Source organism: Rhinolophus sinicus, linkage group LG06, assembly GCF_036562045.2.
Source record: "Rhinolophus sinicus isolate RSC01 linkage group LG06, ASM3656204v1, whole genome shotgun sequence".
In the NCBI taxonomy this organism is placed as follows: Eukaryota; Metazoa; Chordata; class Mammalia; order Chiroptera; family Rhinolophidae; genus Rhinolophus; species Rhinolophus sinicus.
This window is the reverse complement of record NC_133756.1, coordinates 28,922,777-28,948,315: the sequence shown is the minus strand read 5'-3', so window position 1 is coordinate 28,948,315 and position 25,539 is coordinate 28,922,777. Positions and strand designations below refer to the sequence as shown.

At 42.3% G+C, this 25,539-nt stretch overlaps 1 protein-coding gene and 1 long non-coding RNA gene across 8 annotated transcripts in view; one reads left to right on the top strand and one right to left on the bottom strand.

The window, feature by feature from the left end:
- NFIA (nuclear factor I A) overlaps window positions 1-25,539 on the bottom strand; it is a 561,924-nt gene that overhangs the window by 467,715 nt on the left and 68,670 nt on the right. The window lies entirely within an intron of this gene.
- Window positions 1-25,539, top strand: part of LOC141572107 (uncharacterized) — a 140,424-nt gene that overhangs the window by 84,641 nt on the left and 30,244 nt on the right. For all 3 annotated transcript variants that reach the window (XR_012497237.1, XR_012497236.1, XR_012497235.1), the window contains exons 3-4: window positions 12,118-12,243; window positions 25,488-25,537. This is a non-coding gene — a long non-coding RNA (uncharacterized LOC141572107). The remainder of the gene's footprint in view (window positions 1-12,117; window positions 12,244-25,487; window positions 25,538-25,539) is intronic.

The following is a 25,539-nucleotide window of genomic DNA, read 5'->3' as shown; positions in this document are numbered from 1 at the left end:
TTTACACTTAACATTTTTTTTTTTAAGAGGGTAGATCTCATGTTCAGTGTTCTTACCACAATTAAAAAAATAGTCATGGGATGAGGTCATTGGAGGATAGGTCTTTGGCTCACTTCCTGCCCATTCCACTGGAGGAAATGCTCTGTGGCTGAATTCTCCAGGGGCGTTCAGGTGGGTCAGTTAGGATCCGTGAGTTTGGAGGAGACCCACATAGACAGCATGCTATTCCATTCTTTGGCTTATTCAGACTGGACGCTGATGATAATGAAAGAATGAGTTTCCCACGCTTTCTCCCATTTACATTATAATGGCCAAGTGTCTTCAATCATCCACCCTTCTCCTAAGTCACAAGGGTCCTTTTCTTTGGAAGACACGTCTCTTCTTCAGTGAGACAAAAGCAGCAGCCCTCAGGTATTTGAATACTAGATTGGGCCTTGTCCTCTATTCAGCCAAACCTTCCCATGGCTATGTCCTAGGCCTGGACATCTCCAATGTGAAGTCGACCTTGGAAATGTCAAGTTCCAACATCTCTCTGACCACAACCTCCTGTCCATCTGTCTCTCTCACTCCGTTACTCTTACAACCTCATCTGGTCTCTAGTCCAGTGATGGTACATACCTGGCATGGCTATTGCCACACTTTTTATGCCCCAGGAGAACATTCCTGATGCATCATGCATTCTTTCCTATTTAGCAACAGAGGCAACTTTGGAATCCTTCTCTGCACAGGATTCTGTCGATTAGAGTTGACACCTGAGATGAACACTATTTACCATTCCAACTCCGACGACTTGACTCATTTTCTTTCAACCTGTCAGACTAGACCCTGTGGGTCATCATCTGAACTCCTCCTAGCACCCCCAGTTCCCTTGCACACACACATCTGTCTCTCCAGTGGCGTGTTCTCTCCACTCTTACGCCCGGACTCAGTGCTGTTGGAGTATTTGGCATGACTGTATGGAATTTATGCCACACCACATTTGTGGTTTCTACTTCAAAGCTGCCTTTTGCTTGTTCTTTATGAGTATCTTCTTACCTTCTCAAAGCAGCCTTCCAGAGCATAACTTACCATTTCAGTGCCCCTCACGCAATGCTTCCTCCGCCCCTCAGCTGCTAACCTCCCCTGCTATTTCACCAGGAAAACTGGTAGAGGCTCCCACGATTTTCTCCCCCAGTCTCCTGCCCTTCTTCCCACGTGCACCTTGAACTTCCTCGTCATTTGAGAGTCTCTATAATTACTGCCTAGAGCACCTGTCCTCCTTTTGTTCTGAGATGCTCACTTTTCTTTCACACCCAGTGAAAACTCATCTAGTCGGTAAAACCTTCCTTTGCTGTCTCTCACCATGAGCCGACTTGGAAGTTCCCTCCTATGTTTTCCCACTGCGTCTTCTCCCAATCTGGATTAAGGTATTTATCCCTGTGAATTGGCAGCTCTCTCCTTTCTAGTCAGATTTTCATTCCAGACCTTAACAATCTGGAAGGTGGCAAGAATTCATGGTATATTTGTTGAGTTAATGACTAAATTGGGAAATGGAGGCAGAGAATAGATTTTGCCCATTTCCCAGAGCTGGTCATCCCCTCATCCTTCCTGCTAAAGTTCTTTATCTAACTTCTCTTTTTCAATGATATTTATCATTTTCTGTCATTGGTTCTGGTAATCTATACATAAGTCTTATTATCCCACCCACACTACAAGTTCCTAGATCTCAGCTATGTGTCTCCCAAAACATATATATGATATATATAACGTCACACGTTTTTTTATTAATATTTATTGAATGAATAATTCTTGTCCTTATATTACTTTGCTCAGAAGATGAACTCAACAGAAGTTTGTTGAATTAAAACTGAATTTAACCCTTTGTCACAGAAATGCCTAAATATCTAAAAAGGTCTAAAAATGGACTGGATTATAAGTCCCTGACGTCAGGAATGATACGCCTATCTTATTTTTATATTGTTCCCAGCAGAATGATGGATGAATAATAGGCACTAAATAAATACTTGCTGATGAAATGATGACCATCCTTGATCCTACCTTTAGGAAGAAAGCAAACCCAAGGACCTGAGAGTAATTCTAGGTCCATTTTTTTATGCAGGTCCCCAAAACAGATAGCATTTTTTCCCCCTGAATATAATGAACCAACCAAAAGTCAGGAGGGGCAGTTGCCATAAGCCCCTTACTCCCTTCCCTTGCTCGATGGACAAAATTCCTTTTGATTTAGGCTAGAGTTAGATTTATACATTTTTTAATCCTAAGGCTCTGACGTGGTGTTTGGGTTTCCAGAATCACTAGCTCAGACTGACAGACATGTTATCTTTCCTGCTTAAACACTTCCCTTAATAGATGGAGTCTGGTGCCCTGAAACACAAATGCATTCCCACATGGGAGAGTGGCCGTATTTCAGCTGCAGTGATGGAGGGGGCAATGCTCTGTCAGATCAATTATGTACAAGGCCCATCTTCTCTAGGGTTCCCTCAAATTTTTTTTTTCTCCCGACAGTTCACCTGGTGTCAACCTTCTGTTTCCCACAGTCAGAGCTGCATGCCACCGGCTGTCTTCCCTCCTGAGAACATGACACAAAGGAACGCTTCTCTGTCAAACTCTTCGTTCCCTTCAGATGGATTTTCCCTGATTTCTAGAATGGGCACTTAAACTTGTGGGTGGTAGGCAGACCCTCCTCATAGTTGCACTGACAATAAACCAGCGTTTCTAAGTTGCTCTTAAATACATGAGGGGGTACCTCATGGTGACCTCAGTTTTTTTCCAGTTATTCCCACTTTTCTATTTCTTCTGAAGTAACTGCCACTGGAACCACAGTAAACAGGACAAACCATTATGGGGGCTGGTTTAGAAAAGCAGCGAGTTCTCTACCACTGGTTTTTGTCTTCTGTCTGAGCGACTGGAAGCAGTGGTCAGGGGAGCTGTTTGGCTTCCTGGCAAGCATTGCTTTTTTTGTGAAACTTCATAAAACTTTCTTTTAGGTTGAACAGAAAAGGTGACGGCATCATATTCTGTTATTTCAGTTGAATTTTCATAGTCTACCATGGCAGAAGCGCGTCAAAACATAAGTGGCTGGCAGGGGCCACCATTCAGGGTGTCAAAAAATGTAGCAACTCTTGTCCGTTTACAAAAATGCAAGGTGGCCCTTTCCTCAAAATGTATTCAGGATGTGTCCACTTCTCTAAATGTCTCGCTTACACCGAATCCGAGCCAACGCGATGGGAGCTGGACTCCCGCAGTGGCCTCCCCACTGGTCTCCCTGCATCTTCTCATGTCCCTTCCAAACAGCCGCCCAAATTATTTTTTTACAATGCAAATCATTTAAAATGCTTAAAACCTTTCCATGTCTCCTTGTCTCACATAGAATAAAATCCAGTTCCTTAGGATGGCCCCCCGGGTCCCAGGAGACTGGCTGCCCCTCCCTGCAGACCTCGTCTTGTCCCACCCCCCTCGCTCAGTATATTCTGAGGGCAGTGGCCTTCTCCTCTTCTGTGGATGCACCAAGTTTCTTTTTGCTGTACAGTCTCTGCACTCGCTAGCTCATCTGCCTAGAATGCTTTTCAACTAGACTTTTGCATGGTAAGAACCTTCATTTCATTGGAGCCTCAGCTTACAAATAGCTTCCCCAGGTGACACATACCTGACGACGCAATATAAAGTAGACTCATCCACTGTGCCCTGTTTTCTTTTCTTTTTTCTACTCCTCCCTATCAGGATTTTTCTTGTTTATCTTACTTGTTCCTCATGTATAGAAAGCTGCCCCCCAAAAAATGTTATTCCCGTGATTATCACTGTTTCTCTCGGGCTTAGTGAGAGGAAATAGGAGCTCAATAAATATTTGTTGAATATTTGAGTGAATGAATCCATTCCCTGAGTCCTACTTAGGTCGCCCAGCTACAGCCTTCATTTATGAAGAAAGGTTTTCAAGAAACCTCTGGGATGTAGTTGACTAGAGCTTGGGATCTGCACTCTGGCAGTGCTGAGTTTGAGGTCTTACTTTGCCACATGCTGAGTAACTTTCCAAGCCTCAGTTAACTCATCTTTATAATGAGGATAATAATAGTAGGACAACCTTCTAACTGGTTGTGAAGACAAAATGGCATAATATTTTATGGTATCTGACATATAGTAACTGCTCAATAAAAATAAAAATTTGGTCAGTTTCTGTAGGGTAAAGTGGATTTAACTCAGAGCCTTGAAAGGAAAAATAGTACCTGTTAAGTACGATTCCCAACAGAAAAAAATTTCAAGTACAGGCTTTGGTGCCAGAGACACCTGGGTTTTAATCCTGGCACCACCCCGTAATAGTCATTTTGTTAGTTTTAGTTTTCTCCCTCGTAATGTGGAAGAATTATACATCCCTTCTAGGGTTGAGATGAGGATTAGAGATAATACCTAAAAATGCCAAGTCGGTGCCTTGTTTTGGACTCAATAAATGGCAGCCATGCTGCCCATGTCCTAGATTCCTGCGTGTGGGGTTTGCAGTGTGGAGACGGAGAGGAGAAGGGAAGCAGACAATCTGGCAATCTGTGGAAATTATTTTCTAACACTTCTGACAAGCACGAGCCTAGGGTTTCTCATTTGACTTCCTCTTACTCACTTTCCCGTCTGGTGGGTAGTCACCAGGCTGGAAGCCGCGGGCTGGCCCCTCACTGGTGGGTCAGCATCTTTCCCCTCCCTTCAGTCCTCTCTAATGAAAAGCACTTGCATCCAGTAAATTTTTCTTTTGCTCTTATGAAAGCACTTGGTGTTGGTTATTGAGGTCTATTCTGAGCTAGGTGAGAATTAGTAAGTGACCACTTAACCACGTCAGCAATCAACAAGGTATTTTCTTAGTTTGCAGTCTGGCCAGCACCCTTTGCAAAGGCTTATCAAACCCTGGTCACCCATGGAACAGTGTGGAGAATTCTCTCTTCATTCCCCTCTCCCCGACGACCTCGGGGCGTCCCAAGTCCTTTGAGCCAGCCCTTCTCTCTGCTTGCTCTCTGCATGGCTGTGTTTGGCAGGATAATGACCGACCTTGTGCTTCTGGAAAGAGTCCTTGACATTGACGGCTGTGGGCAGCCAACACTTGATTATAGATGGTCTCGCCTGGGCCATTATCTTTGTCCATTCTGTGCAACTGCTCAGAATGAGAGTTACCTTGTCCCTAAAGAGCAAAACCTTCCTCTCACCTCCAGATTCAAATCCACCTTTGCATTCGACTCCCTGAGGAAGACTCAGTCATTTGCTCCTTGTAATATTTTGACTGGAGGTCTGCTCCGGGGTATGGGGCGCCATTATCTGAGTTCGGCCCTGTGTTCTGGCCAGTCTGTGATCTCCTTACGGGCAAAACCTGTCTTAGTCATCTCAGTATCATCACGACCCACCCTAATTCCTGGCACAAAATAAGAGCTCAGTTGTGTCTGTTGGAGGGAAGAAAGGAAGGAAGGTAAGAAAGAAGGAAGGGAGGAACTAAGAGAGGATGGAAAATAAAATAAAATAATTACTTTATATAGTCCAGGAAATTAACATAGGTTCAAGTCCTGGCATTGCCAGTACTTGCTGGGTGACCTTAGGAAAGATATGCAATCTATTTCAGCCTCAATTTCCTTATCTGTCAGTGGAGTAGATAATCCCCCAAATTCCTTCCAGCTGAAACATTTTGTAATCTTATGCCCCTAAGCCTGTGGTTCTCAACTCTTTCATATCCAAAGCCACTTTATGTAACAAATATTTTGAAATGTCCTTTTGCCAGCATGAAATGAAATGCTCTGATAGTGTAACCCACCTTCAACTAATTAGAAAAAAATATAATGTTCTAACTGTAATATAAGAGGAAAACAACTTGTGATAAAATAATACGTGTTCCTTTATGTAAAAGCATGGCTAGGACCCTACGAGAAGACATAACAAAAGAGTCAGATGCTTGTACTTCCGTGAGAATCACTTTCAATGATGTGCTGCTGTCATTACTATAACTGTTTTTGATGATAAAGTTCTAAACAAGCAGCATGCAGCCTTCTAGAAATGGCAGAGTAGTCACATCCCAGAAAATTTGGAATGTGTAAAACAAAGGCAGATTTTAAGCTCAGATGATTATACACAGGCTTTGCACCTAGGACCTAGGTGAATGTCTTGCGGGACATTCAAAAATTCTCTGGGAATCAGGAGGATTCTTTACAGTGCAGGACTGTCCGTGACATTGAGGGTCTCTAGAATGGTTGGCTTACATCCGCTACATGCCAGCAGGGTCTCCACTCATTGTGTCAACCAAGAACTTCCCAGCCACCAAGATCCAAAAGTGCAGTCTACAAGATGGCACCATTCCTACCAAGAACCAAACTCTAAGCTTTAAAGGCCTTTACAAGGCTGGCTTCAAGTGGGTGTGATTTGTGTAGTTGCACAGGACCCCTGGCTCTCAGAAGGGCTCAGGGCTTGGCTTCATGCTCTGTTGTCGCTGTCTTAAAATCCTTAATGACTTTTGAACAAGGGGCCCTGCATGTTCCCTGAAAGTATGTAGCCAGCCTGCCTTATGTATCCTGGTAGGAGTCCTGTGTTCCTCAGTATCCGAAAGATGCTTAGCGTTCAAATGGTTGTCTTGCTTTGCCTACCAGTGCTTTCTTTTAATTAGGTAGATTATCCCTAATTATTTATTGATTGATGATCAATTTGTTCACCCATTAAACCAGTACGTATTCAACTTCCATTACCTCCCAGGTAGACTCTGGAGTCAGAAGACCCAGATTCTAATCCTGAAAGAGCTCACAGACCCTTGGGATGTCTTTCTTTAACATAGTGTTATTAATAGTAACCATCCTTACTTATTGTACAGAATAACTGAATACAAAAAGGTACACCACATTTGGAAGTAAACAATATACTATGATACAAATGACAGTTGCTAATTTTATTACTGTGTCACTGTCCATCTCTGGAGTGGTTTTCTCCTTTTTTTCAGTGATATATCATGGAACAGGACACTCTGGACAGGGCACCAAACATTTACTTTCTTATGAAAATCAGGAAGTGAGTAGAGTCATTGGATTCAGCAAAATCTATCAATTTGGGTTTCACTAATTGGGAATTCATGATAATTCATAAAACAATTTTATCCATTTAAACAAATTCAGTTAATGACTAATTCAGTTAATCACAGAATTGTGGACATTTGGAGCTGACATGGACTTTGAAAAATTATCCAGGGCTTAAATCTGCCTTAACCCCCTTATTGAGTATTCATAGTGCCAGCTTTGGATAACTCTCTTAGTGATGTGTGCTGTGGAAGCATGTGCTTCCGACGCTAAGAACATTTAAAAAAGCAATTTAGCAGCCGTCATATGCTAATGACACATTATTCTTATCTACTCATTAAAGCAGGGCAGGGCAAGGCAGCATGCCTTCTACTTGGCAACACTTATTTAATCCTGTTGTATTTTATAGTAACAAAACTGCTCTGAAAAGACATAAGTTGTCATTCACACTTTTCACTAATTCAGCTCAGCCCTAAGCAATTCACTTTTTATTTGTAAGGTATTACCATGTTAAGAAGAAACAAAAAAGATATAAGGACTCACTTTAAAAAGTATTATGCGTAGAATCCACTGGGATATAGTTAATGGGTTCAGAGATTATTACGCAGCAACAATTTGTACTTTGGAGGAAGATAAAAGCTGGTCTTGCTTCACTTTGTTGGAGCTAGAGGCTGAGTCACAGTGAGGTCCAGTTATGGTGTCACGCCAAGGATGACCCTAACACTGTCATTTGTGGGAAGAGAAAGGGCCATTGCATTTGGAGACTGGAGTTCCTCACTTGGTGGTGCCTTTATGAAAATAGAATTGATAGGAGCCAAATTCTTGTATGGATTACTAACTGTATATGTTTTATAGCTGAGAGTTTGAAACTTAATATTTTTTGATGAGTAAGGAAATGGCAGGTTTTATTTAGATTTTATATACAAACCTATGTATGTTCACATGGATTTGTGTGTGTGTGTGTGTGTGTGTGTGTGTGTGGGCGCGCGCGATATGAAGTCAAACAGTCATGCTCCTTGATAATACTGGGTGGGGTGGGCTGTTTTATAGTGTTGGAAGGACTCAAGCACCTTGCAAGCGGAATGCCACTCTTAGTGCCCAAAGGGGTGTGGAGCCCTCCTCCTGCTGCTGAAGCTCACAGAATGTCGAAATAATGCAGCTGCCTAAAAAATGGAGGGGCAGGTGGTTCAGGTTAGAGAGACAGGGAGCTGTAGCAAAATACTGAAGGCATTTTCAGAGTGTGTTGAAAGGAATCAGTTTTCCCTAGAAATAAATTATTTAATACTTAGGACATAGTAATTGAAGGCAGAGGTCTAATGACGTGTGCAGTCAAAGACTAGGGCTTAGCAAGGGGTCTGAAGTGAGAAAGGGGCATTCCTGTGCGAAGAGTGTGGGATGAGCGCTGTGGGATCCCCACGAAGACAGACGGTTTTACAGTTTCATTAGTTTTTCCTGTTCTTTAGAGCCTCCTCTGCCAACCACCTGCATTAGACTCACTGTCAGGCTCATTAAAAACGTTGATTCTTCAGCCCCATTTCAGGTTTGCTGAATCAGGAATATGTATTTTTAACAAGCTTCCTGGGTGATTCTTAGTCATGCTGAAGAATGAGAATCAGTTCTTTGAGGGGAACCAAGTACGTATTGGTGGATTGTCTGTCTCTCCTCTACAGTGTGGGTCCCAGGAGGACAAAGGACCATGTGTTGTTCCCCAGTGTATTTCTGGCATCTAGTTCAGTCCATCGACCACAAAATCCACTCAACAAATAGTTTTTGAATGAATGAATGAATGAATGAATGAATGAATGAATAAAAGGCATTATAAACTGATATCATAGCCCACTATCTATCTTTTTTAGTTCTTTGCATTTTGGTAATAGAGCCAACAGATTCTAATTCTTATTTCAGAATGGGGTTAGACATTTTCAATAAAGTCCAGTTAATGTCACTAAACATTTTTGCCTTTAAAAACTTGAGAGCACTTCAAGTTTTTAAGGCATCTTCAATAGGTGGATTCTTCCTGAACTACAGTCAAGATTTTGGCGCTCAGAGTGGGGAACATCAGCTGTGTATGGCATTCCTTATAGAATTCTTTCTTAATTAAGTTTGTTTTTGTTTCTGCTCTATATTCACAGCCAGTGAGAGAGGTATTGCAAAGACACATGTATGAACTTACAGTTAAAACCCGGAGGAAAGAGTTCAAAGACACAGCACATCATATTGTGGTGGTTTGAACATCTTTCAACTCCCTCCCGGTTACGTAACCTAAGGATACAGTGGGCTGCAACCTTACCCCAAGCCCTTCTTCCCCAGACAGAGGTTGTTTCATAAAATCCACTCAGGCCCTTCTTCTCAAGTTCTTCATACACTTTTCACCAGAAAAAAGAAATCATTCATATCTAACAAAGGGTCTTGGATTCTTTAGGTAGTTTCCATTATAAGTTTTTGGCACTGTTATTCCCCTCAGCTCAAATTACCTTTCTGATCCCCCTTCTTTCATCTGCTGAAAATGGATTATTTCCTTATTAGCTTGAAACCGTTACTGTTCACTAGGATCAGCCTATGTATGAACAATGCTACTACCTCTGGGATATTGCTGAAGATTCATGGTTGCTCAGAAACTTTCCCTTCAAACAAGCTTTCCTGAGGGTGGGATGGCAGTGTGTTTTCTGGAAAGGGCTATTATTGCCAGAAAACTTTCCAGACCTCTGCCTTGAGAAAGCTAAGCCCTGCAGACACGTGTTGAGAACCCACAGCAAAGTATATTTGGGGACCCCTGGGACTCTGAGGAGATACCTCATGCGCCTGCTCCATCAAGGGTGCCTGGGCCTAAAAGATGTGAAGAGGAGACCCAGGGGGTGGTTCTCCAAGTCCTTCCCATGCTGCTTCCATCGGACTCCTTCTGCTTTGAATTGTTTCATCACTGAAATTCTGCTTCTTAGTTCACTTGAAAAAAAAGATCCCATTCCTAAATATTTTGAAAATCACTTTCATAGATTATCTCAAATTTGAAACATTTCGTGAGGTTTTTATTTTTTTTAAATTAAAGTTTATTGAGGTGACAATTGTTAGTAAACTTACATAGATTTTGGGTGTACAATTCTGTATTACATCAACTATAAATCCCATTGTGTGGTCACCACCCAGAGTCAGTTCTCCTTCCATCACCATGTATTTGATCCCCTTTACCCTCATCTCCCACCCCCCACCCCCCTTACCCTCTGGTAACCACTAAACTATTGTCTGTGTCTATGAGATTTTGTTTCTCATTTGTTTGTCTTGATCTTTTGTTATTTTTGGTTTATATACCACATATCAGTGAAATCACATGGTTCTCTGCTTTTTCTGTCTGACTTATTTTGCTTAGCATTATAATCTCAAGATCCATCCATGTTGTCACAAATGGTCCTATTTCATCTTTTCTTACCACCGAATAGTATTCCATTGTGTATATATACCACAACTTCTTTATCCGTTCATCTATCGAAGGACATTTTGGTTGTTTCCATGTCTTGGCCACTGTAAATAAAGCTGCAATGAACATTGGAGCACACGTGTCTTTATGGATAAATGTTTTCAGATTTTTTGGGTAGATACCCAGAAGAGGGATTGCTGGGTCATATGGTGATTCTATTTGTAATTTTTTGAGGAACTTCTACACTGCCTTCCATAGAGGCTGCACCAGTCTGCATTCCCACCAACAGTGTATGAGGGCTCCTTTTTCTCCACAGCCTCTCCAACACTTGTTACTATTTGTCTTTTTGATGATAGCCATTCTAACTGGAGTGAGGTGATATCTTACTGTGGTTTTTCTTGAGGTTCTTAACCAGTGTCAGTGGATATTATTCAGGGATCTATGAACTTGGGTGAGAAAAAAATGATACCTTTACACTCACTAGTCTGGAATTTGTCATTATTATTAATTACGATTAGAGGCAAGCACAGTCACATTAGCAAAACCCATGACTATATCACCATAGGAATCACAGATATTTTTATATTGCATTGCAGTTGTTGGAGATATTTTAAAAAATGATTTATATTTACCACTGTTTTGAGATTCTGGTAGCTATTAATCCCTCCAATAGAGCTTGCTTTTTTGATGTATTACTAAAGAAGCACTTATATTACCATAGCACAGTGTTTTAAATATTTTAGTAACTAGATTTTAATATTATTGGTGTCTTGGTAGCTCAATGCGTTTTATTGAATGCATTAAAAAAAATATTCTGATATGAGCTTCACAGGCTTTACCAAACTATTAAATGGGTCTACAGCACAAAAAAGTTTAAGAAGCCATGACAACAACTTGGTGTCTGTATTTCCTGTTTATAGTAGCGAATGGGTTATGGTGAAAAGTGAAAAAGAGCCCTAGACTTGACATTATGAGGTCTGGTTTTGAGTCCCAGCTTTGTCATTTGTCAGCCAAAGAGCAAACTGTTAGCTCCTTCTTGTTATAGAGAAATAATAGCTACTCCATGGGGTTATTGGGAAGGTGAAATAAGTAACATAGGCTCTTCCTATCTCTGGTGTCCCCATCTCACTTCTTTTTATCACAAACATGCATGCATTTTTCTTCTAAAATAAAATCCTGATGATACAATTCCTCGCTTGCCTATAGGATTTCGTCCAGCTCCTCAGCACGGCAAAAGGAGACCTAACCCACTTCACCCCTGCTCCCCAAACTCACTTCTGCCATAAAGAACTTTTGGCCATTTCCTTGCCACATCGTCGCTTTCCTTCCTTTAGACCTTTGTCCACATAGTTGCTTGTACTTGTAATGCCTGTTTCATCTGTTCCATCCAGAAAATGTCTAGTCAGATTGCCATGCTTGTCTCTGCAGCTTTCCCTGGTTCTGTCACAGAGTCCCTTCTCCTCTGTGCTCTCAAGGACTTGCTCTGTGCCTCTCGTATGACAGTCACATACATTATGTTAATTTGTTTTTTTCCATGTTTGGTTCTTTATTATATTATGACCTTTTTCAAGCACGGGATAGGGAATGGTATTTTGGGGAGGAAGTTTGCGCAACTTGAAACACCATGTTGATATTCTAATTGTTCTGATTGGATTTTAACCGTGATATTTCTTATATTTTGAATTCCAGATGCCATTGAAGGAGGACTGGAAATTTTCATGTGAATCCAAAGACGGCATTTACAAAAGGTTGAAAAGCATCTGTCTACTGAGGGAAATGGATTAAAAAAAAAAATCAAGGACAACAATACATGCGGTAAGTTTCAGTTGATTTTCTTCTGAAATAAACTTGCAGTTAAGCCTTCACCTCTCTCCTTCCCTTTCAACTTCATAGAATTCCCGAAGAATGAATGAGCCACCAGGACAGTGTGAAAACAAGGAGGGAATAGAGTCTTCTCTCCTGCTCTGCTCTTAGTTTCAGGTTCTCGGCTTTGAGAGGTGGTATTCTGGCTAGAGAAGTCACTGGCTGGTGGGGGGGCTATTCCATCCATCCACCCAGCCACAGGTTCTAAAATCCCCACAGCTGAGGGTAGAGGGGCCATGGGGTGGACCTGCTGGGGGGTTCCAGCAAGCTGTACTCTTGTGGAAAAGATGGAGAAGGCCCACGACTGGTGAACTGAGGCTCAGAAAGCTAAGTGATTTGCTCCAATTTCACTGGTAGTGCTGGGATTCAAACCAACATCAATATGATTACACAACACATGTTCTTTTTACTGCAGCAAACTATATTACACAGCACATGAATGAGCCCCACACCCTCCTCACCGTACACTTCCCGCTGGTCGTCGTGACCTGGGTTTCCCACAAAAAGGCTAGAAAAGTATATCTACTCATCTTTAGCTTTATGCTTTGGGTCAATTAAAGACAATAGGAATGCATTTATAATACATTAATATCTTCTTGGTTTATAAAGTGCTGTCACAGAACTATCTTCTTTGACACAACGTTCCCCCCCCACCATCCCCAATTTATAAACAAGAAGTTGAGGCACAAAGTGGTTAAGTGACTCACCCAAGAGGGAGATTTGTTCCGTCATAAAGATGGGCCTGAACTTTCTCTACTTTGCATGTCTGACTTGAAAGGCAGAAAACATATGCTCACGGGGGAGAGCTCACTAAATTTCATGTCAGATCGCCCTCTTGCTAGTTTAATCCTGTCATTTGTAGTTATATCCCTTTGGAAAAGCACCACCAATCCTTTCTCCGTTGATACTTTTATGCTAAAAATATTCCCTGTATGAACCTCCTCACTCTTTTACAAACAACCAACTCAGCAATATCCCCTGAAGTGTACCCTGCACGTCCCACCTGCACGCCACCACCCCCTCCCCCTGGGTTGCGCTAGCTTCTCTTTCAACTGGAATTCATTCAGAACCTCCATCACAGGAGGGAGCAAGAAGGGAGGCGGTTATCTTTGTGATATGGGCTCTCCCGGACCCTTTGTCCGCATGGTCATGTCCCAATTAGAGTGAAGAGTTCCCCAAAGGGGGTGGATTGTTTAAGTTTTGTAAATGCCCTCAAAAACAACAACAACAACAAAAACCACTTCATATAAATGTTTCATGGCTAGCCTCTGTGAGGCCAGCGCTGGAACATTCAGCTGTGAGGGTGTTTATATTTGTGGAACTCTCTTGAACATTTGCTGTGGGTTTCAAACAGCTGCTATGCTGAAGCTCTGGGGATAGGAAGATCATGAATATTCAGGTGAAGCCACCAGAATGAACAGCCGTTAATAGAATAAATGCCTAAACAGTTGTGTAAGGCTTATTAAGACCTATTGGGGCTGAGATAATAAATTCTCGCTCCAACATGTTGCAACTACTGTCTCTTAAACACTTTGGACCACCTCTTCCGAACTGAAGGAAAAAATGATGTTAGTTCTCTGCGCGAACACAAAGAAACACCTGGACGCCTTGGCAAGGGGATGAGATTTGGCAGAGATCTTGCCGTGTACGGGTACATCCTCCAAAAATGATGTGCTGCTCATTGTTCGTGTTGTCAAGGTGATCGCCATCGACTACAGGCTGGAATGGCATTGCTCTGGCCCTGGAGAAAATCTGTCCTGACTCCATCAGGCGGCTTGGACAGGACATCAGCTGGGAGCCAGCATGAAAGCCTACGGCACGGAGCCTGGCCATCAGCACCCTCACCCCACCCATGACCTGGGGTCTCTCTTCTGTCAGCCCCTTGCCACGTGGCATTGGAGGAACCAAATAGGCACTGACATTAGGCTCTTTCTCCCTCTGCTCCACACATCCATAGCAGAAACACGATGCAAAGATTGCAAATGTAAACGTGACCTTTCCAAGGAGTGACACACACCTGGTGTGTTAAAAAGCCCCTTGCAGACTGGCTTGGAAATGTGGGTTGTAAATAGGGAGAAAGTGGGAGATAGTGGAGAGGAGCTGTTTTCTCCTTTGGGTGTTAGCTGTCACATTGCGTTATACGGAGTCAAACTGCTAGTTCTGGCACCCCGAGTCACAAGGCATTAACCAAGGGGACACAGAGGAACTCACTCAGGTTTGTACCTAGAGGCAGACTCAGTAATATTTGATCAGAAACCTGCTGTCAATTCTGATAAAGGGCACTTGACTTCGAATAAAGGCGACTAACTTAATGAAGGAAGCGTGTACCTGTAAGGCTGCATTTGCTTCTCCAAAGCTGTCAGGGCGACGTCACTCAAAATAGTCATGTTCACTTATTTTCCCCACTTCTGAAGACACGATGGGGTCCTGCTAAAGACTCTGAGTCATCAGAATTTTGGAAAATACACAGCAAAGAAATGCACACTTTCTAGTGCGGCTTGGTAGGAGTTACAGACTTTAGAGCGATGAGGATCTGAGGTGGAATCAAGGCCCGAGTAACCCAAGGCAAGTTATTCCTTCTCTGAAGTGACGTTGCCTCACCTGGGACACAGGCATTAGTCTACCTTTCACAGGCTTATTTGTAGGATTGAAAACAGGTATGCCACTTGGTAAAGGAACTGGCTCATAGTAGTTGCTCACTTAGTGCTGTTTAGTCATTCATTCAACAATGATCAATGAGTTTGTTTGCTTTTCTTTCTCCCCATTCCTACTACCCATGACTTGAACAGGGTCAGGTTTAAAAATTCCCTTGCAAAGTAGAGGTGAGCTTCTTTCTTAGGCAGTTTCACATGTCTGCATGCTTTTAATGTACTGGATAAATCAGCATAAAAGCCAGGCAAATGGAAGGGGGAGAAATCTTATGTGCTTCTTTCCTTCAGCTCTCCATACTCTACTCTCCATCGATTACAATGCTCTGGTTATCAATAGAAGAACCAAACTTGTTTTGGAACCTTTTGTGTCACGCTCAAAGTTCTGGAGGAAGAACAGGTGGAATAAATTAATCAGTCAAGGCATGCTTAACTGGACAGATATTTCTTTCCAAGAGTGGCCACAGAGTAGGGGGAACACCAAGGGAGAAGGTGGCAGAGGGCCTCAGAAAGCCTGAGGGCTAGGACTGGGCATCGATCTGTATTTTGAATAAGGATGTATGGTTTTGTTCCCATGAACAAATGAGTCAGCAGGGGTCTGAGAGTTGTCATTCTTCTAGAGATAGGTTGGAAAGTGACCCTGAAAAAATCTGTCCGAATGGCAAAACTCTTTCAGCAAAGGGGGTAGGAAGCCTTTCCCTTCATGTGTTCTCCATAGAGTTGAGGCTGACATTTGTCTATAATGATGCCTCCTGGCAGGAGTTTGGATTGGGTTGGTTGATGCCTGTAGGAAGCTGTCGGCCAAGCCTACTGCCTTGGCCAACAGCAGGGGCCTGGCTGATTTGAGATCAGATTGTCATATTTCTCTTTCTTGCTTTTTCCCTCCCCATCACAGGCTAGCAGTCATTTTATCACCCCTCTACTTCCCTTCGTTCCCCTAAATATTGACCATTGCTCCCCACATTCTGATTTGAAGAGTTCCACTTCATGATGGAGATTTCTGGGAATACCGTTTGGTTATTTTTATCACACAACAGGTGTGCACTCTGGGCAAACCCACAGGACAAACCCCCAGAGGCCCAGACTGTGGATTTGACATATTAACTACCGTGTTTCCCCGAAAATAAGACCTAGCCAGACAGTCAGCTCTAATGCGTCATTTGGAGCAAAAATTAATATAAGACATAGTCTTATTTTACTATAAGACTGGGTCTATAATATAATGTATTATAATGTAATGTAATGTAATATAATATAATACAGTGGTACCTCGGTTTTCGAACGTCTCCATTGACAAACATTTTGGTTTATGAACGCTGTAAACCCGGAAGTAAACACTTCGGTGTTTGAACACAACTCAGAAGTCGAACATGTCACACGGCTTCCGCTGAGCGCAAGATCCTGAGGCCCAGCTGTCGGCTGTTTTTGAATGTTTCAGAACTCGTGGATTACATTCGAAAACCGAGGTACCACTGTATATAATATAAGATGGGTCTTATATTAATTTTTGCTCCAAAAGACGCATTAGATCTGATTGTCTGGCTAGGTCTTATTTTCAGGGAAACACGGTAGACCTCTATACCTTTCCTCCCACCCCGGATCTCTTTGTCACATGAAGCTACTCTACCATTTCTTATCCCCTCTGAACCTGAGCAAACAATAAACAACATATGCTTTTTATTCCAATTCTAGAAGAGCTGTTTCCCATGAAAGCTCATGCCAAGTGGAGTCCCTCTTTTTCCAAGACGTTTTGGGAATGAGTAATTTTATTTTCATCTAATGAGGAGGGAAAAAATGCAAAATGGAGGTGGCTTTATAGAAAATCAATGCAGGAAGGGACCTGAGAGATAATTAAGCCCAACCTGCCAATGAGGGTGAAGAAACTCAGAGCCCAGAGGTAAAGTGATGGCCCCAATGTTAGGGAGATCGAGAGAGAGCTGAGGCTGAAACTAATAATAAGGATAAATTACATTTGCTGAGGACTTTGTTTTAGGTGCATGCATTTTCTCAGTACTCCTTCACAGCCCTCTCTTATTCAGGTGAGGAAACCAAGGGTTGGAAGAGTTGGGTGACTGACCCAAGGTCACACAGACAGAGGACCCACACATGGGTCGCTTTGGTTCCAAAGCTGAATGCATCAACACTACTCATCCTAGACTGCTTCCCACTGCTCCCTACCTGCAAGTAGAGACCTTGGGTCCAGAGAGAACTGAGGGTTCTGTGCTCTCAAGCAGCAACAATTGGATCAAATTTCCATTGTGAAGTCTCCCAAGCAGAGCCAGTGAGGGCAGAGGAAGTGGGGATACAGATCTCCTGTGCTGAACTTTAGCCAGTGAGCCTAAGCCGTAGCTTAATCTCTTGCAATCTTGAACTCTAAAAAACTTAGTTTGCAGTTGTGGTTAGCGGTAACTTAAAATATGTTCCAGATGTGACTAAAGGCTGGTGAGCAGGTCTCTGGGCATGAGGGAGCTGGGCCATGTGTGCACTAGCACCTAGGGCTGGCGCAGGATGTGGTTCTATCAGCTGAAAACGTAACAAGCTTCCTTTCGCCTCTGGCCAGAGGAAATAGGGACTAGGAGAGGGAGGGCTGCAGCGGGTAGCTGGGGTGGAGAGGGCCGCTGTCAGAGGGAAAGGACCCACTGTTTCTATTTCTGTGCAGAGTGGCAGGGGATGCATGCATTTTGGAGTCAGATAGACTTGGGTCTGCACGGTACCAACTGTAGCTGTTAAGTAGTTTAATTCCTCTAAACCTCAGTATACTCATCTGTAAAATGGGGATCCATATCTGCCTTATAGGGCTATTTTAAGAATTAGGGGAAAAGTATGCAAAGAAGCTGAGACAGAAAATGTTGGCTATTATGCTATTCTTTTGGGTTAGAAACAATGATTAAATTAATAGTTTTTAGAATTTTTCTCCATTTCTCCCACTTCTTGCTTACAAGTTTCTGAATTTTTAAAGAGAGTGGATCCCAAGGAATATTTTTAGGTTTCCTGAGTGGGGTTAGGGAATGGGAATGCCAATTGCTCTATAAATAGAAGAGGTACAGGACATGGTGGCAGTGGCTACAGGACAAGTCTAGAGAAGGTGCAGAGAGTCGGAGAGAGGTAGAAACAACTATAGGGAAAGGAACTTTGGAAGAACCAGAGATTTCCAAGGATGCATTCGAGGACATTTTGCCTTGTGATATGAAATGTAAACCTCCTGCTTCTCTTCCATGAAGAAGGCTTTGGTAAAAACCTATGAATCATCCGGGAGCTCAGCGGCTCCCTGCAACTAGCAACGGCAACTGGACCTGGAGCTGAGCTGCGCCCTCCACAACTAAGACTGAAAGGACAACAACTTGAAGCTGAACGGCACCCTGCACAACTAAGATTGAAAGGACAACAACTTGACTTGGAAAGAAGTCCTGGAAGTACACACTGTTCCCCAAGAAAGTCCTGTTCCCCTTCCCCAAAAAAATCTTAAAAAAAAAAAAAAAAAAAAGGTTAAAAACAATTGCAAAAACTGCAATTACTTAAAAAAAACAACAACAACCTATGAGTATATTACACTTAAATGCTTTTGGAGTATGGTTTGTTATATACATTGCTAACAGACTCAAAGTGGCTCAGTTATATTCAAGTTACTTTCCAGGACTCTGGGTTGGGCAGGCTTAGTCTGTATTCTCTGGGAATTGCTCAGTGTGATGGACTGAGCAGTCATCCCCTGGCAGGCGGATTGACTTGCCTTGGCGTTCAAAGAGCTTTTCCTCTCAGTAACCTCCGTGAATGGGATGAAATTCCTGGTGGTATGCGTGGGAGAGAAGGCGATGAAATTCAATCTGGGGCTCTCAAATCTAGAACCTTTGAAACATTTCAAGGAACAGGCAGCATTTGTTAGGTGTCTTCCTCCGTGGTATATGCAGGGTTAAGGTGTGTAACTGAGGAAGGACTCCTGGGGGCTATTTTAGTTCTGTAGTAGCCAACGGATGAAAGTCTTAATTGCCTGACATGAATGATAATCAATGGACCCTGCTCTCTGGGTGTTTTAGAAGGAGTTCTGCATAGTGTGGGGAGTGGATCCAGGGAGCCGGGACTGGAGTCTTGGCTCTGCCACTCTCCTTGTGACCGTCACCAAGTCGTCCAGTCTTTTAGGTCCCTCTGACTTAGAGGAAAGTCAACGAAGGCCAACAACAGGACTCATGGGAAGATTTGATAGGTTATTACGAAAGTGCAAGAAAGTGTAAACTATAAAATGTGCGCAAATATATAATATGATACAAATACGATAAAGTTCGCACTCAACCTTGGCTCTGACACTTTTTACTTAGGTGACCTTGGGCACCTCCTGTGATCTCTCTGAGCCTCAGTTTCTCTAAAGGAAAGGAGGGGCAGCAATATTGACTCTGCTAGGGCGTTTTGGGGATCTGAAGAGTAACATTAGCAAAAGTGTTTCATAAACTATACAGTGCTATAAATGTAAAGGTTTACTGCAACTGCTTTTACTACTTATGAATTTTACTATTGATCTCATGTAGATTAAAGAAAAAAAATGGAGACTTTATATTAAACACCATATAGGACACAGAGCTTTTTAATGCCCTGTAAGACTCATTTCCAGTAAGAGGAAGAATGTAAGCCTTTCTGAAATGAAACACTCTTCCAAAACATTTTATTTGAACTTAATTTTACTATGTGGCTAGTGTGGACAGAGTTCTTCTGTGGGTAATACATGACTCACCCCTCAAGCTTTTCCAACAACAGTGAAAAGTTACAGCTATTTGATTTCCCCAATAAAGAGTTATTAGCAGTAATAATCCCAGCGAATATTAGGTAAGGTGCAGTGATCCCTGTTCTCAGGGAGGCCCAGACTTGAGTACAGTAAATACTTCATGATATCTCATCGGCTAAACAGAGCAGATGCAGAGACCCAGGGCTCTGAACCCTGACTGGGGCTACCTCACTGAGTGAGTCCACGAGCCCCTGGCTTGGTCATCCTGCCTTGGGCACTACACCCTGAACTTATGTGGCCTGCTGGACATAGGGCCCTACAAGTCCCTTAACTCAACGTGTTCAACCAAACAAAGCATCTCTTCCATAGACCTCGTCGATTCCCTGTCTGGCTAGGGATGTCACCGTCTCCCTAGTCCCTGAGACCCAAGATTTTAGCATTATAATTGATACCACCCTCTCACTTCCCAAGGCCAATCAGGACTGGACTATGGTCAGCCTGGGAAATCACCTTGCCGACGTTTGCCATTTGTCACGCCTTTCCTGTTACTGCACCTACTGTCTCATTATTTTCATGTGGACCATGGCAATTTTGCTTGTCTTTGCGTGAGCTAGTCTGGATCTAGTTGTTCTGCCTGCCTTTAGTGTGTCCTTCTGTACGATCCACTCTCCACTCATCAGCCATGCTGATTTTCAGAAGGCACAGGTTCGAATATCCCACTGCCCTGCTCAGAAGCATCCCATGATACCCTACTGCCTCTAGAATAAGGTTTAAACTCCTTGGCCTGGCATTCTGTGTCTTCTACAATCTGCTTTTTTTTTTTTTTTTGAGCAAGCCCGGTACCTTGTTCCTTAGCTACATCCAACTACCGGTACTTATTGTTTCTTAGATACACTTTGCTTTCCTTCCCCACTTCCTTTGGTCATGCAATTTTCTCCACATATCAAATCTTTGCCCATCCTCGCAGGAGGTCCAAAACTGATGTCTCTTCCATGAGGAGTCCCTTAGTTGCGGGTAAATGTCTTTTATACATATATGCGCACAGAACTTACTGCATTTTGTGTTCGCCCTTATTACGTACACTGAACCATGCAATATAAGTGTCACCGGTAGGGGGCAGCACAAATGACACTTACTCAGGCAGGTCACCTCTGAACGCTTCCTTTCAAGTGTATTATCTCCTATTATTCTCTTTCATAGAATCTTATTCTTTTCCTACAAAACACTTAAAAACGTTTATAGCTTTGTATTTGTATGTATGCTTATTGTTTAATATTTGCCTTATCTATTATACTGCAAGCTCCCTTTGAGCGTGGACCATGCCAGTTTGTTCATCAGGGCTTATCAAAAGAGTCTGGCTCATACTATACATTAAATAAATACTAGTTAAGTAAATAAACAGTGAATGAAATGTCTGCAACCCTACTTAGACTGTCAACTTCTTGAGGCTCTCTTTGCATCTCACCATTCTATCTATCAGAGACCTGCTGTTAGATGCACAACCAACAATAACTGAATTGAATTTTAATTTCAGGTCATCATTTCTCTCTACTGAGTGAGGAAACTATTGTGGCTAACTTTTTGGCCTTTGGACTTTTCCATGAGAAAAAAAATGATGGAAAAGTATGCAATTAGATAGTCTTTGCTTGCATTCTAGCAGATGTCCACATGGGAGTCCCCCGACATGTTTTCAAGAAAAAAGACTTTTCATGATAAAGCAGATCAACAAAGTGGATGTTAGCAGCAGAAAGATAATTAACAAATTTCTGACATGAGTCTGTTTACACTGCTACTGTCAAGAGTAATCATGTTTGTTTAAGAAAGACCTTTTGCCTTGATTCTAAGTGTTCACACACGAAAATGTTTTCAGACATGGACTATAGCTGTGACATTAACATGTGCAGACATTTGTGTGTGTGTTCATTTTGTGGATGACCCATGACTTTAATGTGGCAGAACACAATTTATTTGTAAATTAATTGATCAACCATTCATCTATTTGTTTATTTTGTTCTTTCATTTTTCATTCACTCATTTGTTTTCTGACATGACAAGTACCAGAGTGGTGATTATGGACTAAGTAGAGTGATGACTGTAAACAAAAACACAACATGTACCAGGAACAGCCCTCGGTCAGAGCTCAGTGCGCCTAAAATGACCACAAAAGGCTTCATGGAGAACTCAATATGAAAAAATCCACTAATTCTTCCTTTTGATAAATAAAGGGAAAATGGGATCTTCGTTCAGTAATTTTATATTGCTCTTGTTGGTGGGTCCATTTGGTCATGACCCACCATGTGCCTGTGTGTGTGTATGTGTGTAAGCTGTGTATGTAAGTAGGTATGCCTTATGTATGTGTGTGTATGTATACAACAAACTAGCCATGGCTAAATTTTGGTTGTGAAAGAGAAATGGAGGAAATTAACATTTCTAGTTTTCAAAATCCATTCTTTACTAAATAATTTTTAAAAACTGTAGCACTCATCATTCAAATCATCTACTGGGTGGAAAGCCAGGATGCAGCCAGGTGAAAACACTTACGGGTAGTTGGGGGGGGAGGCCTGACATGGGTTGCTCAACCTTCTCCTTCCAAAGAGTTTCCTAGGGCTTTGAGTTACATTAATATAAAACCCACAGGCTTAAGTCATTAATCTCTGTTGTCTCTCTTTCATCTTCCCTTCAATTTTCAAAGGTTTATTTACTAGATACTAGCTGTACACACTACTCTCTATGTATAAGATTCCCTCAGATACAGAAGAATCTACTACTACCCAGGTGAAGAGAGAGTTGGCACCTGTTAAAGTCTCTAAACTTGCAAGCAGGGTCACTCAAAGGGGCTCCTGGAACCTTTGGCCCAGCTCACCAACGTAGGAACAGATTCCTAATATGCCCCCAGGTATGTCTGAAATATGTCAGGCCCATCAAATAGTGTATAAAATGGTGAAGTGAGCACCCATGTGTGTGCCTGCCATCAGCATAAGAATAGAATGCTACAACTATAATGGGAGGCTTCTGTTTACCCCTTTCTCTATAATTCATTCCTCCTTCCCACACCACACGCCCTCTCTACCCTCCCCCTTTAGGTAATCACTCTTCTGGATTTGTGGTGATTACCTTCAGCCTCTTATCATTTCTAAAGGCCACAGGGTGTAATTTGGTTTGTATGAATTTTAGATTCATTAATCAGCAAGGAGAATTTCCAATTCTTCTAGATTTTCTGCCTTGGATTATCACCAAGTTCCTTTTTTTTATTAGTTATCTGACCCTCTGAAGATAATTTGAACTTGACTGGGGTATTTAAGTAGGCGGCTTCAACTTGAGTATGTTGTTCCACAGAGACCGTGGTCAAGCTCCCCATTAATTCAGCTCACTTATGGTGAATAGTAGCAATAAGATTGGGAGGAACCCGGATGATATGAAAATTGCAAACGGTGTTATTAATCCTGGGGGAAGGCTAATGAAAAGAAATTTTGGGAACGTAATATCCATCCAACTATTTTAAGGGCTCTTATTGTCCTTCATACTCCTGACACCTCATGGGTCACCAAGTGTTCTCAATTTCACTTCTTAAATATCTCTCAGCTCTGTCCCTCCCTCTTCATCAAATACACACTCAGTGCCTTGGTACACTCAGGCCCTTATTACTCAGGCCTGTTCTATTGTCGTAAGTTCCTAACTTATTTCATGATTCTACTCTCTCCATTCCTTTTACTGAACCCAGAGAAATCTTTTCTAAAACACAAATCAGAATAGGTTACCCCATTTTCTTAACACCTTTCAATGGCTTCCCATGGCCCTCAGGATAAAATTCAATCTTCAGAGTCAGGGTCTCTGCCTCCCTCTGTGCTTCGTCCCTCCGTCTTTTCTACCTCCCGTTGTTGCTTCGGTTGTGTTGTGTTCGTTTTTGTTTTCTCCTCTCATGTGCTGTGCCTGTGTCCGTTGTGAACTCCTGCTTGCCCTTCAAGGTTTAGGTCTAGCATCACTTCTTCTGGGAACCTTTCCTTGATTGCCTCTTTCTGAGCTCTCATAACATTTGCAGACTCTTCCATCTTGCACTCAATAAACTGCCTTATAGGGTTTTGCCTGTCTGTCTCCCTCTCTGGACTGCAGGCTTCTTAGAAGGTAGGACTGTTCTTATTTTATGAACCATAGCAACCACCCCTCTCCCACCATGTCTGGTCCAATCCGTGTTTGTGAAATGAGTGAATGCATGCATGAGTGAATGAAATTGGAGAATAATTGAGGATCATTCCCCCACTTGAATGTAAGCTCTAAGAAACATGGGATTTTGACTGTTTCAGTCTTTCCTGTAACCTGTGAACCAAGAATCATGTGTGGTACATAACTGGCACTCAATAAACAGTTGACAAGTGAATAAACTGACTTCTTCTGTGTGGCTCCAAAGTGTAGAACTGTGATGGTGGGTGGCAATTCCAGGCAGACTGAGGACAGCGGTCTAGCCCTGTGACTTACCACCAGGAGGCTCAGTCCTGCGCCTGCTTTAAGCCAAGAGAAGTCAGGACCGGTAGCACGATTGACTTTCCCTTCCTGGGGGATAAGTAGTTCTCAAAATACAGTGTGGGCCACCTGGGAAGCACCTGCACCAGAGTCACACAGCGTACATGTTAATATTACGTGTCCCTGGGTCCCTCAGTAGACTGGCTAATCAGTATTCCTGGGGTGGCTTCCGGAATCTGCATTTTCCCCAGCTTTCTACTTGTTGCCTGTAGATGCTAGGGGATTCAGCAATGGCATGCTGTACTCTAGAAGGGTAGCGAATACTCCATCACTATGGGAGCTCTAGAAGGGATTGGCCAACCTCGGCTGGGTGACACTAGGCGAGTGTCTGACTCTCCCACTGCACCCCTGAAACAATACATGAACAGCACAGTGTAGGCACTCAGTAAAATTTACTGAAAAGAATAATGGGGTCAAAAACTTGTTCATACAAAATCAGATAAACACATGTAAGTGCTGTTAAGTGTTTTATCTTTAGCTATATACTTGGGACAGAGTGAATGATTTATACGAAACAATAGTCAGATCTGGATTTTTTTTTTTTTTTTTTGACTTGAAATTCCCTTTATATTTGTAAATAACACCACAGATCTGAAGTCATTAAATTTCTCCTCTAAGATTTTTATAAAAGCTACGTTTTTTGAGTGTGTTACAAAATACCAATAAAGAGGAATCCATTAAAGTTCACTTGAAGTTGACCTGGAAAAGGGAAAATGGGGCTTGAAATTGAGGAACCACAGTTATAATGACCTTAATCAATTTACAAAACACTCACCAGGAAGAAGGATGTAAAGATATATAAACATGGCACATACAACATAAACAATTTATTTCATTTGGCAGAGAATATCTTTAGGGAGGGTAATGGAGGGGCTTATTCCTCTCTCTGTTTGGCATATTTTATGTGTAGCATTTGGCATTTTCAAGGATACTATTATGATCACCTTGACACTTTCCTGCCTGGGATCTTCCTTTCCAATCAATAGAAATACCAGCAGCAGAAAAAAATTAAGAAATCCTTGTCATCAGACAATAGTTTAGTGGTTACCAGAGGGTAAGGGGGGTGGGGGGTGGGAGATGAGGGTAAGGGGGATCAAATATATGGTGATGGAAGGAGAACTGACTCTGGGTGGTGAACACACAATGGAATTTATAGATGATGTAATACAGAATTGTACACCTGAAATCTATGTAATTTTACTAACAATTGTCACCCCAATAAATTAAAAAAAAAAAAGAAAAGAAATCCTTGTCAGGCTAGGAATGCATTTTCAAAATAATCCAGAGGACTTCCTGATTCTTATTTTTTGAATTTTTAGCAGGTGAGCATGGATTCCTTCAAGGATGTACTTTTTGATCTAGTGAGCAGGT